Source organism: Schistocerca piceifrons, chromosome 6 (assembly GCF_021461385.2).
Source record: "Schistocerca piceifrons isolate TAMUIC-IGC-003096 chromosome 6, iqSchPice1.1, whole genome shotgun sequence".
In the NCBI taxonomy this organism is placed as follows: Eukaryota; Metazoa; Arthropoda; class Insecta; order Orthoptera; family Acrididae; genus Schistocerca; species Schistocerca piceifrons.
In genome coordinates this window covers 104,371,852-104,390,312 of record NC_060143.1, presented here as the reverse complement: position 1 = coordinate 104,390,312, position 18,461 = coordinate 104,371,852, and the positions used below count along the sequence as shown (strand labels likewise).

Genomic DNA, 18,461 nt, shown 5'->3' with positions numbered 1-18,461 from the left:
AGTAAATTAGCTTACCATGCCTATTTTCATTCTCTGCTTTCGTATGGCATCGTATTCTGGGGTAACTCATCATTGAGTAAAAGAGTGTTCATTGCACAACAGCATGTAATCAGAATAATTGCTGAAACTCATCCAAGATCCTCCTGCAGACACTTATTTAAAGAGCTAGAGATCTTCACTGTAGCCTCACAATATATATATTCACTTATGAAATTTGTTATTAACAATCTGAACGAATTTAAAAGTAACAGCAGTGTACATGGCTACAACACTAGGAGAAAGGATGATCTTCACTACTCAAGGTTAAATCTAACTTTGGCTCAGAAGGGGGTAAATTATGCTGCCACAAAAGTCTTTGGTCACTTTCCTAATAGCATCAAAAGTCTGACATGTAGCCATATAGCATTTAAAAGGAAATTAAAAGAATTTCTTAATGGCAACTCCTTCTGCTCATTAGATTAATTTTTGGATATAGTATGTGGGTAATTTCCCCAACCCCCGCAAAAAAAATTAAAAATATTAAGTGTCATGTAATATTTTGTGTAATGTAATATCTTGTATAGACACCTTTTATTAACCTGACACGTTCCACATGCACATACACACGGAGGAAATCAGTGCATAATCGGAAAACGTAGCCTAAATTTCGGATCAGTCAAAAATTTATCTAGGAAGCTAGAGGATGATTTGAATGATTCAAGACCGGTAGCTTTTACTGATAGAGAGTAGTACAAGGAAATTAAGAAATATAAAAAAAGTCAGAAGCAAATTAATACTCAACACAAAAGAGAAACTTGGAACGTACAAGATCATTGGTCATTTGAGCACAGGTTAGAATTTATGTGTGGCTATTTAGAAAACGAACCACCTGTAAGAATGCGGTTGGATATATGCGACTGCCATAGAGAAGGAGATTTTTATATGCCTTCCTATCTGAATATTGGTCTCAGGCTACTCAAGATAGAGTAAAACACAGCATTATAATGATGAAACATTTCGAACGGTCTGAATTTCCCAGCCCTGTAAAATATTTTGACGTTATGTTGCACAACCCCCTTGAACCATGGACCTTGCCGTTGGTGGGGAGGCTTGCGTGCCTCAGCGATACAGATGGCCGTACCGTAGGTGCAACCACAACGGAGGGGTATCTGTTGAGAGGCCAGACAAACTTGTGGTTCCTGACGAGGGGCAGCAGCCTTTTCAGTAGTTGCAGGGGCAACAGTCTGTATGATTGACTGACCTGGCCTTGTAACACTAACCAAAACGGCCTTGCTGTGCTGGTACTGCGGATGGCTGAAAGCAAGGGGAAACTACGGCCGTAATTTTTCCCGAGGGCATGCAGCTTTAACAACATCAATGTTATACAAAAATCAGTATTGTCAAACCCGTACAGCCCCTCGGAACCCATCCGCATTTGCTTGGTTAAGTTGCCTGAACATTTAAGACGTATTATTTTGGCAGGAAGTTGTAAAGATGATATCGAAGCTTTTCAGGGACTTTTGCAAGAGTTGGAAATCGACACAGACAGTTTCATGATGCGAAAACAAGGAAACGACAACAGTTACAGGTCACATCCACCACAATTTCGTGTCGACAGAAATAATAACCGGACACAACAAGGCTACTGATTTAACACAAATCGTGACCAAAACAGATATCACCCATATGACAACCACTGGCAGAATAATAATAGTTATAGAGAAAGGTCACATTTCCGTGGTATTGACTATGACAGAGAAGACTGTAGAAATAGACAAAATTGTAACCAGAATAATTATTATCAAGGGAGACAAAATTACTTCAGACGCAACAGTGAACCTCGTAATTAAGATTGCCGGAGAAATTCTCCACCACTCAATTGTCAAGAAAGAAATTACGGAAATTACCGACAAGACGTCAGACGTTATAGTTATGACAACAGACCTGAATTCAATCAGAACTTGCGTTATTCAAATAGGGCAAGGCCCTCTCGACAAGCTGACGTTGTAGAAATTAGACCTCCAAATCCCAGTAACGACGCACAACAACGAAGAGATAACAGACAATGACTCACACCGCAGGCAGCCACAAAACGTACCATGAAGCTGACGGCATAGCTGCCATGACCATTAATTAAGGCAGTGATTTTACGAGTTCATTTTTTATAGGGAACAGACGACGCAGTCTCATTGTGTGTACATTTTGCTTGTTAGTTGTATGATTACGTCACGTCTACAACGCTCTTGGAAAATATACTGCTAATGAGGTTTTACTGCAACATTTTCGTTTACTTAAAAAAAAAGAACTTTTTTATTTAAAATACTTTCTGAAAGGCCACAGAGGAGACAGTATTTGGTTTGCTTGTCAGCTACACGATTATATCACGACACTACCAATATGTGACACAATTTCTATTACTGCTTTTATGCTGTATCTGTTTTATATTGGCACAGTTTTCTGCGTTCTTCTGAAAAGTAAAACACGTTCTGGTAATGACTTTTTGTGGCGTAGCTACATTGAGAGAATAGTTTTCGTAACACAACAAAATGTTACGTTACAGTATTTTCAAGGTCACGATAATGAACGTAATAACTGTGACATTTATGTTAATGGCTCTTTAATTTTGTTTATGACAAGGTAAGTACATCGATTTTTGGAGAATTTTGTTTATGGACGACGACATTAAGTAATGACAGAAATTTTAGTACAGCAAGAAGCATATTTTAGCGCTGCATGACATGTATTTGAGTGATTACTTTTTATACTTAGAACATTTTTAGAAATATTTTTGAACTACAGTGATACAGAGAAGGTTACTGGTGATACATTTCATTCTGCAGTTTTAATCTGTAACATCTGAGGTATGATTACATTATCCCTCATGGGGGTATGCTTAGTTTGTGTATCATGTGTGTGGCAAGTGCAAGGCACCCTAGCTAATATGGTATTTCCTTATACAATTTTACACATTGGTACCATATTTCTCTAACACAGAACTACACAGCTATCTGTACATTTAACAGAGAGAAATGGATGTTTTACTACGTCACTGACACGTGTCTTTGTAATCACATAGTCCGATTGCTTTGCATTTATGAAATTGTACTTTGTCTGCATTTTGTAAACTGTACACAAATATTTTTGGTACCACTGTGATACTGTGAGAGGTTTGAGTGATGTATTTTGTATGAGATCATGATTTTTGAAGTATATTTGAGGTAGATGACACTACTGAAACGAGCAGAGAGCACTTTTTTAAGGTTTTGAGTTATTGAAGGAAGCTATGACAATTTTGAGATTTTATTGACGTGTTATGATGATATTATTATGGCAACAGTGTGTATAATGATGTTAAGATATGTTTATGATCAATGAGGTCATGCTATATGAGGAATATCATTATGCTACATGTTTACTATGATTAAATATTGAAGAAGTATCGACGTATATGTATATCAATAATGAGTAGTCGTTAGAGGCTCTAGTTTGTGGAAGAGAATGTTTGAAACCAGGAATTATACTTTGAGAGTTATGAAAAGTGAGTATATATGTGAATGTGAGTACCACAATGCCGACGGAAATTTTTGGACACTGGTGTTGATGAGATTTCGTTTCTACAAAATTCTCTTGTAATTTTTCAACCTGTGAAAGGTTTTATTTGTATCTAACTGTCAATGTAGCAGAAACTGTTGTCTTAAATATTGGTAAATAGTTTATGTGTCCTTGACATAACGCTCTGCTGCAGCCAGCTGGACACTAGCCACCTGGAAAAACCTATTGTTGTGTTGCCTGTCAACTTTCATGGTGCTGTTTTAGCCACTTTTAAGCTTATTGCACTCCCAAAAGCACTCGCACAGCTGTAGAAAAGAGAGGCCGTCGACCTCCCTATTACCATTTCTTCGCAGAACACCAAATATGACATACACCTTTACTTGGAAACATATGGGTACACTTTACTGAAATGATTTTGAAGTGATGAGAAATGTTCTTATGTCTACACAACTGATTATGGCAAGTACCTACCAGAGTTGAGAGAATATTTACTGACTTACGAAATGCCACATGGCTCTTGAATGATGTTTTTTATGCTTTGCTTTCTACATAATTGTTTATTTTAGTTGATATCTAGTTTCTAGCTGCCCTGTAGCACTGGTTCTGTAAAACAAAATTTAATGCATATGCTAATATGAACACTTTCTGTCAACAGAAGTATATAATAATAATTTTATGGTCCACATTCTTAAAAAAACAGCACTTGGAAACGAAAGATTAGATTAGATTAGATTAATTATTCATTCCATAGACCCACAAAAGAGGGGATCCTCCTGTGTGTGAAGCATCTCAGAAAAACACATTACAAAAGTGTGATTATAAAAGCTTGAGTTTCATTAATTTTAATGTTCCTCAGTCAATAAACAGTAAAATTATGTACATGAATTAAAATTAAACTTCTAATATGAACAGGTTTAATACTTACAACTGCTTTCATTAAATGCATCATTCACACAGTAGCTAGTTACTTGGCTATTACAACCTAGTATTGCCAAAAATTAATGTAAATTATTCATTTCAATGATGCTCAGTTAAGAACAGTCAAATTATGTACAAGATTTGAAATTAAACTTCCACTATTTGCAGACTAAACACTTACATCTGCTTTCCATTCATCCATCATTCACACAGCAGTGTGTTACAACCAGGTATCGTCAAAAATTAAAGTATAATAAACTTTCATTAAAATGGTCTACTGCACTTGTTGAGAAATTCATGGATGGAATAAAAGGAGTTGGCCACCAAAAATTCTTTTAAATTATGTTTAAATTGTGACTTGTCTGAAACTAAACTCTTAATGGTTGCTGGTAACTTACTGAAAATATGCATTGCTGAATATTGGACTCCTTTCTGGGCAAGGGTAAGCGATTTTAAATCGTTATGTATATTGTTCTTATTCCTAGTATTGATACTGTGTACTAAGCAGTTAGTTGGAAAAAGAGATGTATTATTTACAACAAACTTCATTAAGGAATAAGTTCTTTGAATAGGTTTCGACATGATATTTTTGGATTTACATTACACATTACTGTTATGATACACTTCTGTAATCTAAACAATTTTTCTCAGTTTGTGGAGTTACCCCAAAATATGGTATCATATGACATAATGGAGTGAAAATAAGCAAAATATGCCAGTTTTTTATATTAATGTCTCCTATGTCTGTCATCATTCGCATTGCAAACACAGACTTGTTTAGGAGCTTTAGCAGTTCGTTAGTATATTGCTCCCAACTGAATTTATTGTCAAGTTGCAATCCCAAGAATCATATTTTATACACATACTAGAAGAAAAATCTCTTGGAAGTTCTGAACTGCATATAGTGGGTCTTTTCAAAGTTTAATGATAGTGAATTAGCTATGAATCACTTATTAATGTGAGTAAAAATTTTGACTGTATCATCTGCATATAAGACAAACTTGGCATCTGGTAATGTAACAGATGACAGGTCATTAATATATGCAAGAAAATGTAGTGGACTAGTATGGAATCTTGGGGAACACTACATGTAATTTCTTCCCAGTCAGATGATGTCTGATTGCCTAATGCTGAAGTGTTACATAATGACACCCTTTGTTTTCTATTAGTAATATATGACTGAAACCACTTTGCAGCACTACCAGTGATGCCATAATATTTTAATTTACTTAAAAGAATGCTCTGATTCACACAGCCAAAGACTTTGACAGGTCACATAATATGCCAGTTGCCTCTAATTTATTGTCTAATGCATTAAGGACATTTTCACTGTAAGTGTAAATAGCCTTCTCAATATCACAGCCCTTAAGAAATTTGACTTTGACAGTATGTTTTTTCACTAAGGTGCTTAAGTAGATGCTTGAACATAACCTTTTCAAATATTTTTGAAAAAGCCGACGAAAGTGAGATTGGTCGGTAATTTGACAACATTTCTTTGTCCCCTTTCTTGTGGAGAGGCATAACTTCAGCATATTTAAGCCAGTCCAGGAATGTTTCTGTGATAAGTGATTGATTAACAAATAACTTAAGATATGACTAAGCTCACATGAACACTGTTTTACTAACTTCATTGCTATGTTATAATAACCACTAGAATGCTTTTATTTCAAGGACTTTATGATGGATTATATTTATTTGGGTGACATAAGTGTCAATTCCATTTTACTGAGATTGTTTGTTGGTTTGCAACACAACATGCATTTGTTACCAGGGTTTCATTTATTTTTAGAGCTATTTGTTCCTCCTCATTTCTGGTCCTACCTGTCTCTGACTTAACTATATCGTGTATTTATATTATTGCTGGATGTATTTACTTCTTCCCATAATGTAGGCATTTAGATTTCTGGATAACCTTCTTCAATATTTTGCAGTAATTTTTGTAATGAGCTTCAATGCTAGTATCAAAGGTGTCTCTACATATCAGATAGAGTTTCATTTTTGTCTCACGTGATATCTTCACCCCTTGTGTGATCCATGGTTACTTATTAGACATCTGCTTAATTTGAGTTTCCTTCAGAGGAAAACATTTTTCAAATAAGGTGCTAACTTTATTGATGAATATTTTGTATTTTCTATTTGTGCCTTGCAAGCTGTAAACATCCATCCAAATAATTTCTTTGTGCAACCTCCTAAATTTCTCAGTTTTTGACTGTTTTATTGACCTTCTGTACTCAGTTCTAATAGATGTTTTACCCTGACAATTTTCAAAATTTAATGTTAAGTGCTGCATGTCATGGTCAGATAACTCATTTACTACTGGCTTTGTAATGTGGCTTAGTTGCCCAGAAATTGTCTATAAAGGTATTATCAATGGCAGTCTTAGACCATTTGTATAATCTAGTTGGGAAATTTATAGTAGAAATTAAATTGAATGACAATGTAACTGATTTCGGTAACTGTTCACTGACAGCGTTTTCAGGACATCTATATTAAAATCACCAGCAACTACTAGTTCTTTGTTTTTTAATTTTAGATGAGATAATAAATCTTCAAGATCGTTTATAAACAGGTTGATATTTCCTGAAGGTGCTCTGTATATGGCTACTATGATAAAGGACCAATTATGAAATTCTCTCTCTGTTGCACTTGCTTCTAAGTGCTGCTCTAAGCAAAATTTATTAATGTCAATATTCTTAAATTTGAAACTGTTTTTAACAAATTTGGCAACTCTTCCTTTCTTCATATTTTGTTTACAGAAGTAAGAGGCTAACTTAAATTCTGTAAGGTTTAACATATCCATACCAGTGGTCACATGATGTTCAGAGAGGCCGATTATATCAACTGGGTTTGATAACTCTAATTCATCACTGCACATAAGTAGTTCATTAATTTCACTTCTAAGCCATCGAATATTTTGATGCACTAAAGATAGCGGGCATTTCACATTTACTGAGATGAAATTGGGTGGAAATAAAATTTCTGCTGATTGCTGTAAATTTTTAACCAACAGCTGTGTTCGCTGATCCAATGTGCCAGGATTATGCTGTTTGATTTCTTTCTCAAACTCAAGGTTTGTTTCAATTTTTAATTCTCTCAGAAGAACTGTAACAGTAAGAAGGATCTAAGGAACTGCATACATAATTTTATTTTCAAGGACTTGGTAATTTTTTGATAGAATAAGTTGTTGTAGTGCACCACTTTAGTGTTAAGATGTGACATAGATATTAAGATGTGAATAGACATTTCCCTTATCTGTATTGCTGCCTTCACTGTAATATTTTTTTCTGCTTGTGCTTTGTCATATTCAGGTATATGTTATTGCATTTGCAGCTGCTATTTGACAGGTATTGTCCTACCGAATTTTGCTTTGTAGTACTGTGCTAAGCCAGTTTTACCACTGATTTACTTTTCTTGTATACTGCATATTGCCTTATATTAGTTGTAACGTTGAATCTTCTTTGCTAATTTAGATATGCTGCTGCTTGCTTGCCAGTTTGCATTTTTATCATTGTTTGCATTAATTTCTATTATGCTGCTCCATTGCCTTGTTCTCTAGTTTATGTATCTGAGCTCAGTAGATTTAAGTTACTTTTAAGGGTGTTTGCTATATACTGTACTGGAGAGCAGCGTGGAGGGTAAAAATCGTAGAGGGAGACCAAGAGATGAGTACACTAAGCAGATTCAGAAGGATGTAGGTACTGGGAGATGAAGAAGCTTGCATAGGATAATAGGATAGAGTAGCATGGAGAGCTGCATCAAACCAGTCTTAGGACTGAAGACCACAACAAAAACAACTACATGCTATATAAGAAAATGAGATATGATGAGGTGGGAAGAAATGCATTGAGAAGGTATAAGGAAAAGGTTTGGCCAAAGAGTATTGTATAATGAGGTATAATTATTTTGAAAGAGGAAATGGGCAGATATAAGTAGGATATTGTGACAACAGGTTTAGATAGGATTTTCTTGGAAAGAAATGATAAGGTAAGAAATACATCAAAGTATAATTACAGATAGCATGCACAGATTTTTTTGTGGGAAAAAATGTTGAAGAGAGGTAAATGAAGTTTTTGTTGGAAATGAAGTAGTTTTGGTTGAAAGTTAAAGAAGTATCAGTATGAAGGATATTATTGAAAAGAGGAAAATGGAACAGAGGTATAATAATGCGCACCAAAAGTACTGCAGTACCAAATGTTACACTAAAATCAAACCCTGCCTTTCTTTTTGTGTTATTCCACTATGTTTATGTGTACCCTTATGTGTCTGTGTTCTTCCTACCTTTTTGTGTTTACCTGATAACATAAATTTGGTAGAATTTTTCCTTCTAATGCTAAGCTGTATTCACTATGATGTTATCCTCAAATCTAAACTGTTTTTATACCACATTCTTTGCTTTAGGAACATGTTCAGCATTTATTCTTTCGTGTTTTCTTTTAATGCTCTGGTGTCAAGTTAATGCTTCTAAGGATATTCTCATTTTTCATTTTATTTACTTATGTCATAATTCCTTTAATACTTACATATATGCTTATTTCTATCCTTTTTGTAAAGCCTGTATTACTACAAATGTTGTTTGTATTATCATTTCCTTTACTGTAATAATGTTTTCTTTACATTTGTAATTGCATTTTCATGCTGTAAAATTGTAATTGTATTGACACCAACTCTCCAAGTTAGGTATACAGTAGGGATTCTTTTTATTGCACACATTTGTCTGTTGGCTGTAATGTCTCAAAGATTATATGATTGTGTTGCAAGTGTGTTGATAACTGAGCAAGAGACTTGTTAACGGCATTGCTGGATCTAAGTATATTGCCAAAAAAATGTTTAGTGAGTGCACAGGTGGTGGTTCAACTGTGATTGTGCACCCACACGGTTTCAACGGATGGCTGCTGGCCATCTCTACAAGGGTTACAATAGGTCTACACCTTTGGTGGCCCATTACTACCAAAATTTCTACAAGGACTACAATGGGTCTGCGCCTTTGGTGGGCTATTACTACCATAATCTCTAAAAGGAATACTGTGGGTCTGCACTGTGGTGACCTACCAATTCTACCAATATTCTTCAGAACTTCGACTGCCTCTGCTGTGCGTCCTGTCTGCGGTGGCCCATTACCAATCTTTTCAACTGAAATCTTCATGTCAAGAGCATTGTGTCTCCATGGGGAGGACAACACTACTTCTTCAAGATTGCATGGGGGTCCATTACTTTCGTGTGCATTTTCTTTTACTGCTCAGCCTTTGTGCATAAAACTGTCATAGACTTGTCTTCTGATGAATGATTAGGACTGTCTTTAGGGACTGTGAGAAGAATTTTTGCTTTATTGACCAACAGTATATTACTAATTGTGTGCATATGACCTATTTGATGTTGTTAATGTAAAAAAAAATTAACAGCTTAGTCTTGGCCTCTGCCGAGAACACTTTGTAAAAATTTTTGAGGGGCGCAGGCTATTTGAGGGGAGCAGGATATTTAAATAGCCTGTTTATATGTTTGTATGTTAGGGGCTCTATAGACTATATTAATATCACTGACAGTGCTCTGTGTCCTCAGTAAGAGACTCTGTGTTGGGTTGGACTTGCAGTTAGCAGCTGACGGTTAGCAGTTAGTGACAGTCGGTTTTGACGTGTGTCCTTCACGGAGATTTAGTGTTGGTAGGACATGCATTGTAAAATGATGATTTATGTACTTGCTAATGTTTAGGTAGTGGAATTAATGACGATTATATAATTTTTGGAACTGGATGTCACAAAATTAAGGTAAAATCTGCTAAATACGTTGTTTGCTCTTCAACAAACTCTTTCTTTTTCTAACCATATGCCTACTAGTAGTGAGAGCTGGTGGAGGACGTATTGAACATCTGTAATCCAAACTTAAGAGATTCGTAAATAAGTGTCCCAGGTTTCATAGCTGCATGTCTTAATGTTAAATAAGCGTATGCCTTCGAAATCCACATATTCTTTTTGAAACACCGTGTATTTATCCATTCAGTTAGAATTACAGCCGGCCAGTGTGGCCGAGCGGTTCTAGGCGCTTCAGTCTGGAACCGCGCGACCGCAACCGTCGCAGGTTCGAATCCTGCCTAGGGCATGGATGTGTGTGATGTTCTTAGGTTAGTTAGGTTTAAGTTGTTCTAAGTTCTATGGGACTGATAACCTCAGATGTTAAGTCCCATAGTGCTCAGAGCCATTTGAACCATTTTTTTCAGTTAGAATTATACACACACACACACACACACACACACACACACACACACACACACACACACAAGGACACTGTTCTGCAAAACTTGAGGGCGAGCTAACAACGGTAACATAGCATATTGACTACTCGGAGGAAATGAACGGAAGTGCGACAGCATTTTGCCAGAGGATTCACAGTCGTGTACAGAAATCTAGGATATCATATGGCGTGAGGTCAGAGGGCTGACTACAGTGTCATATGGGCATGGCCTCCCGACACGGGGCAGGTGTAGGAACAGGAACTGAAAAAACGGGATAAGACAGTGATTGTCAATCAGTGAGCAGTCACGATGCACAGTGCTGGAGTTCTTCAATACAAGACGAGACGAAGTCAGCGTCTGAATGGCTTCACATGCGAAAGAATCATCGGACACCTGAAAGAGGCAAAAAGTGTGACGAGTGTAGCCCAGGCGTTTGGTATCGCTCACAGCATTGTTTCACGTGAATGGGGAGCGTTCCTAACGACAGGCTCTGCTTCCCTAAGAAGAGGAGATGGTCGACGACGGTCAACTATTGCAGCAGATGATCGCTACATTGTGCGACAGCCGAGAAGGCATCCATGTTAATCAACTGGTGCAACTGCAACCACATTTAAAAGGCCTGCAAGACATGTGATCTCATGCTCCACATCGGTGCAGCTGGGGGGGGGGGGGAGGGGGGGGAGGGGGGGGAGGGGGGTTCTCTTTGTCCAACAATTTGTACGTTGGTTGCGTTCCTTTGGTACCACACAACGTGGTGCCAACAGCATAGGGACTGAATCAACCTGGAGTGCGGTCGCGTACTGTTCTCTGATGATATTCAGTGTGACTAGTGATTCTGGACGTACCCTCACATGGCGAGAGGTGGGACTACGTAATGCAGACGGGAACAACGCCGAATATGAGGGATTTGGTGTTACAGACATTATGGTGTGTGAAAGCATAATCTTGCGTGCTGATCAACAAATCTTTGGACACGATATAATACGCAGCCAACATTATTGTGACACTGTACTCCTTCCACATTAGCATCTTTTGGAGGTTACATTCTGCCCTGACTTACTTTTTGTGGATGCCAATGCGCGACTGCGTCGTACAGCGCAGGTGCAAGACCTGTTGGAATGAATGCGCTCTGTCTTCAGGCCACAAGTGGCCCATCGGGACCATCCGACAGCCGTGTCATCCTCGGCTGAGGATGCGGATAGGAGGGGCGTGTGGTCAGCACACCGCTCTCCCAGTAGTTATGATCGTTTTCTTTGACCGGAGCCGCTACTATTCGGCCGAGTAGCTCCTCAGTTGGCATCACGAGGCTGAGTGCACCCCGAAAAATGGCAACAGCACATGGTGGCCCAGATGGTCACCCATCCAAGTGCCGGCCACGCCCGACAGCGCTGAACTTCTGTGATCTGACGGGAACCGGTGGATCCACTGCGGCAAGGCCATTGCTCAGGACCTGTTGTAACGAGGGGATATTTAGCTAAAGGACTGGCCTGCATATTTCTCTGTCTTAGACCTCCCCGAGTACGTGTGGGAAGCATAGCGGAGACGTACTGCAGCATGTCCACAAATGACCATCCAGCAGTTGTCAACCTCGTTGGTGGAGGAATGGAACTTCCTACCGCAAGAACTTCTTGTCGACCTTGTGGTCAACATGAAAGCACGTTGGAGAGCATTGTGAGGTAACCACGTGGTTCCGTTAGCTGAGCAAGAGGGTACCCCCAGAGCATGGTCCAGCCGACGTGTGGCTGGGACTTCCGTGGTGGCGCTGTGTTGATAAAGGAGACATGCTGGGAGTGCCAAAGATGGCGGACTTTGTGAAACCTTAATGGCAGACATTTCACAGTTTCTATAGAAAATAATGGTAGCCAGATGATTCATGATACCTCAAAAAGAAAAATGTACATTACCTTTATTTGCACGACGATTCTGATGGTGTAACCAGATTTTCAATATCTTTACTAGTTTAAAGTTTAGTACCTGACTATAAATTACACAAGTAACCCCCAGCAACGAATTTCCAAAATCGAAACGGTCCATCCGATTTTGTTGATCGAAATGTCTTTAGAAAGCTATTAGTGTAAACCCAAATTGGTAAAAACTGCAGGCATGTAACTTGAATAGTACATGAGTTATTGGAGGTCAAAGTGGCCACTTATTATTGATCTCGTCAGGCCATAAGTACTCCACAGTTACACGAAAAAACGGTAGCAGCATGCTTATAAATATATTTACTCATCTATATCTTTGTTTATATCAGATATATACTATTCATGAAGAAATTGGTCAGTTATTTACTGTGTTTTAGAAAGCACAGCCACATTAGGCTATTGGCTAAATTCTGTTCTGTTCCTTTGATACATGTTTATTTAATTTGTTTATGTATTTAATAATGTGTATTAGAGCGTGTTTATGGTCCAGTTGTAGGAATATTTATTTAATTTCAAGTTAATTTAAATGTAAATCCAGTATTTCAAATGTGTTTCATTATGTTTCTGTTGACTTGGAGATAGGCCAGGAGCTCTCTAGCCAATCACAGCGATCGCTTCCGAGAAGGACACGTGAAGAGACTGCAGGGAAGTGGGGGAGGGAGCAGTGCTGAACAGTGTGGCGTGAGGTACAGTACGAGAGGGGACACGAGAGAGTCCTGGACAGTGTGGGGCGGCGAAAGCACGGTCGCGGGAAAGATTCGGAGAGTGGAGCAGTTTTCCCATGGTGGTTGGGAGATAGAAATATTTCGTAGTGTTGACTTGTGCACTTGTGAGATTTCCGTGACTTCTGCAGTGAAGACGTAGTATGCGTTTAGAAGTGAATATCTCGCGAGCTGTGTGTTGCCCATAACTAATTATGTGAAGTAGGAATCTATTGTTCCCCTGTTACCCAACTTATATTTTATTTCATTGCTGGACCATCGACACCAGTAAGTGTCTAATAGTAATAAAGGGCATTCTTAAAGGTATTTCCTCTATCGTATCCATCATTTTAAGTAGTTAAAACAGTACCTGCAGAATTCATTTAATTGCAATCTTTCATTTATAAATTTCTATATAACATTCAAAATTCGCAATTGCCGAGTGATAGGAACCTTCGACCATACGATTCATGTGTATATTCATTTACTGTAGACTCAGCAGTATTTGGCTTGTAATGCGTCAACTACGTATCCCAGCCCCTAGACAACGAAACCAGCCAAAACTTTTAATACTTCAACTTTGAGTCACAGGGTACGTAGTTAAGGGCCACCACACCAACACCTCGTTTGTTAATTAAAGCGCCGGCCGGAGTGGCCGAGCAGTTCTAGGCGCTTCAGTCTGGAACCGCGCGACCGCTACGGTCGCAGGTTGGAATCCTGCCTCGGGAATGGATGTGTGTGATGTCCTTAGAGTAGTTAGGTTTAAGTGGTTCTAAGTTCAAGGGGACTGATCACCTCAGATGTTAAGTCCCATAGTGCTCAGAGCCATTCGAACCATTTTAATTGAAAGCCCGCAGCATTCATTACTGTCCGTGGTGATCACAAGCTCTATTGAGAACCATGTGAAGCCTTTTGTAACGTCCAGGGAACCATCATAATACAGAATGACTTCAGTGTAATTATTGTCTTTGAATAAAAGTGTAATTTTTGCTCGTCTTAAGAAAATGGTTCAAATGGCTCTGAGCACTATGGGACTTAACTTCAGAGGTCATCAGTCGCCTATAACTTAGAACTACTTAAACCTAACTATCCTAAGGACATCACACACATCCATGCCCGAGGCAGAATTCGAACCTGCGACCGTAGAGGTCGCGCGGTTCCAGACTGTAGCGCGTAGAACCGCTCGGCCACCTCGGCCGGCTTGCTACAGTGTAGTGTGCGAAAATTACTTGCGACTTCAAGCTCTGCACATCGATGTATATTAATTAATGATAATAAACTGCGCCCGTCTGTCAGACCCACGTAAGTACACTTTTATTGTCTTTACCAGCAGCTATCGGCATGAATGACACATGCCACACAGATTTAATAATTTTCATTAAACTTCAGCCATTCTCATCTCTTGTCTTGATTTGCTCGAATGGTTTGACACAGTTTGAGGTCAAATATCTTACGAGAATGCAGCCGGGTGACGTCGTCGAGAACCGCCGATATTTCGACAGGATCACATCCTACCAGTTTCAAAGCAAAACTGATGTGTCAGCAATACTGCCTGGGTGTGCTCCTGTCGAAATATCGGCATTATTCGACGTCACCCGGCTGCATTCCCGTAAGGTATTTGAACATTGTACACTTCGGGAGAAATTAACGTCTCACCTAATGTGAGATTTTTTTATCGTGTAGTTCTACTTCTTCTTTCAGCGTTGTTACAGTACCTACACATCTCAGTACTGTCATGATGCCATGTGCTGAGTAACAGCCTTGCGAAACGAAATCAGCCGTGAGAGAATGTTCACATTATTAGCTATCTTACCGAAATATAAGCACTATTGCCCTCTTTCGATACTCAAAATAATTTCATCTCTGTCCCATGTGGAATACTTCACCAAAAATCGTCAGTGTTATTTCTTAGTGATTGCTCGCTACTCTGCTGTATGATCGCGGTAGCACCTGCTGACTTCCATCTAATGCCCACAAGCATCCCAAGGATATCGTTCTACGGTCGGAAAATGGAATCAAGCGCTAATGGCTCCTTCTTCTCAGCTTTATGAAGGCGACGTCAGGTACAGTTAATGTAACAACTTTACAAAAGCCCTGACGCTTATGAGTAGACTACCAACATAATTCAGCAACCATAGCGTCAAGCAACTAATCTAAAATTTCTTTTATGTTTTCTGAGGCCATGTTTCTGGGAGCAGTAGCCTGTGCAAGACATGACACTGTATGCAGATAAAAGATATTAGAAACAGCTCGCAACTTAACTGTAAAAACAAGAAAACTAGCTAACTCGTTAAGCTCTAATAGCTGATTCCATGGTGGACTTCAAGACATAATGGACAAGTCAATATTTATTGGGCGTAAGGCCGTGGATGCATCGAGTTTTTGAATGTTACTTGCACTTTGTCACAGTATTCGGTAACGCTGTAGATATTATAACATACACGGCATGTTTCGAGATAACATGCATCTATCATCAGGCAGAACGTAAAGAAGGGTCGTACAAACGTAAGGCCTGTCTACCCGTAGCAGTCAAACCAATTATCTGACGACGATCACAACGAATTTAATATTTATACATAATTTAGTAAATACTGTCCGCCTTGAGCAAACATAAGTTCTTCTAGCGTAACACCCAAACATGTTTCGCTCAAGTTTCACCATCGTTACTGGATTCATTAATTTTTTAATATCACATACTGATATTCATGTGGCCGTCTGACATTGGCGTTATAGTTAATAGTTTGTTCCAGGACGTCATTTTTGTTGATTCCGCTTTTTCATGCCTCTAAGGGTATGTAAACTGATCCTTCTAGCATAGACTGTCACTATTTACCAAAGATTGACCGAAACATGTTTGGGTGACGGGCAGAATGTGTTCCCTCAATACAGAACCATTCGCCCAAAATGATATGCTAGGAAACAAACACGGACAAAAAGATGAGAGACACACTGGTATCTTTTGAGGTGACATAACTGATTTCATTCATATTTATTCCGCTTTTGTGAATTTGTAAGAGTCTTCTATAAGTTATTATCGATAATTGCAGAACGATCTCTCAAAACGTGTTGTATATGTAATAATGTGATTAGCGTAACTGAAGTCTGTAGCTAAACGTGACAAATAACTTTCGCACTATTCAGTGCGTAGTTTGTTCGAAGCAAACAGTTTGCTGAACCGATCCTAAAACATACTGAGCCGGAATATAGCCATTGACAGGGCATTATGAGAGAAGTCCAGAACGAAGTGAGACTGAGTTACGGTTTGTTTCTTGTTGACGTTTATCAGTCCGAGGCCTTTCCTACCCGAAACTGTTACAAAGAAAATCGGAGCCCCGGTGTCGTAGCCTGACCCTGCGTGTGTGCTAGTGTCTTTGCACAACGTGAGCGGTGAGAGGGGGGGGGGGGGGGGACGTTGAGTGGAGAGTTATTCGCTCCTACACCGGTCCAGGTCACCCGGCGTGCGTCGAAACTCTGAGACCGGCTTAGTGAAGCTGTAACAATGCGGAGGTTTTTCCGCGTAAGCTGCGCCCTACATCAAACAGGTGGCTGCGGGAACAAGACCCCCCCAGGGGTCTGCTCTTCCTACCGTGGCCGTGGTCGTTCCCGGTTAGCGACTTATTGTGAGCTAAGGGCGTGACCCTGAATGTGCTCAAGCGCTTTATGTGGCTTGGACACAAAGTGTAGACTCTCCTCAATCCTCCCAAACGTGAAGCTTTATTCTTGAATGAAAACTGGCGCACACACGCACACACACACACACACACACACACGGGCGTTGGTCCCGCCTTCTAAGCAAGTCACCAAACAACTTCTGTAATTAGAAACGACCTTACAAGAAATACTTTATTCCTAATAGTAGGTAACATTCCGCGCTAAAATTTGAACTACATCGGCATGAAAGACGTGGAGAACGAGACGTTGGAGAAAATTATTCTTGTGGGAAAGCGAGTGCTGCAACAGTTTAATTACCGGGGAGAATTTTCTTCAATGCCCTGCGTAACTGTTGCATAGAATAAAATTTTGAAAACATTATTAATTTATCTATGATAACAGTGCTGGCTCCAGCGACTGTGGATTGAATTACTTTAAGAAATACAGCAACCAGTCACTCTTTTAAACAGCTGTAGCACTGACGTAAGACGGATTCACGCATATGGTTCTATCTACAGTTGGACGACTTGTCTGCGGTACCGCTAACATATTATGTGAACACAACCATCCCATGAATTAGTCTACCTACCAGTGAAAACCGTATCAACATCCACTCAGCAGCTCCTGAGATTAGCCTGCACATAAAGACACACTAACGTGGCGTGGGGGTGTGATTCTTCATAGTTCAGCCAATATGCACAGAATATAAACTATAGCCACAAGCCTTCGTCTTGAATCAGTCTGTCTGTTACCGAAAACTGTATAAAAATCCGTACAGTAGCTGGTGAGATTACTTTTCACATACATTAGAAAAAAAACAGCGGGAAATTGAAATTGACTAAAATGTATTCATATGCATGTACAGATTCTGGTCAAGCTTCGCTGTACCCTGCAGTTGTGGCGGCTGTTTACTGCTTTTCCCACCAGAGATCGCCTCTTCCATAGCTGTCCATCTCGTAGCTCCCGTTACTCTGAAGCTAATTAAATACGGAGCATACAACAATACATACAGGGTATCAGAAGCTTTTTCGGTCAAACTGAAACGTGTGATAGGGCACCCACAGCCTATTGTACTGAGATAGGGAACCAATGACCGGATATGCACATTTATTGTGTTACAGACATACACAGCGTACACTGCATAACAACAACGTAGCTCAAAATTAAAAGTGCCGACCGTCAGTCTCACTACTAGCATGGCAATGCGTCATGAAGTTCTGCCACACTCTCTCAAAGATCTCTGGTGTCTGTAGTACAAGGAGACAGGCAGCTTGGATCCGAGCAAACAGGTCTTCATCCGTTTCTAAGGGTCTTCACGCACCAACGTCCTCAAATGCCCGTGGGCAGGACCTGCCCTTCCAACACAACGGTGTGGGTTCGTATTGTTCAGACGCTTGCGGTCATTGACATCGAAGTGGGCTGGTGCACCGTCGTCTTGAAAGCAAATTCTCTCTCGGAGAATAGTAACACATAACGTCTCATTTTCCCAAACGTGTAAAGAAAGTACAC

General features: G+C 39.4%; 1 pseudogene; it reads right to left on the bottom strand.

The window, feature by feature from the left end:
* Positions 1-12,001: 12,001 nt before the first annotated feature.
* LOC124803936 lies at positions 12,002-12,119 on the bottom strand (annotated as a pseudogene).
* Positions 12,120-18,461: the final 6,342 nt, after the last annotated feature.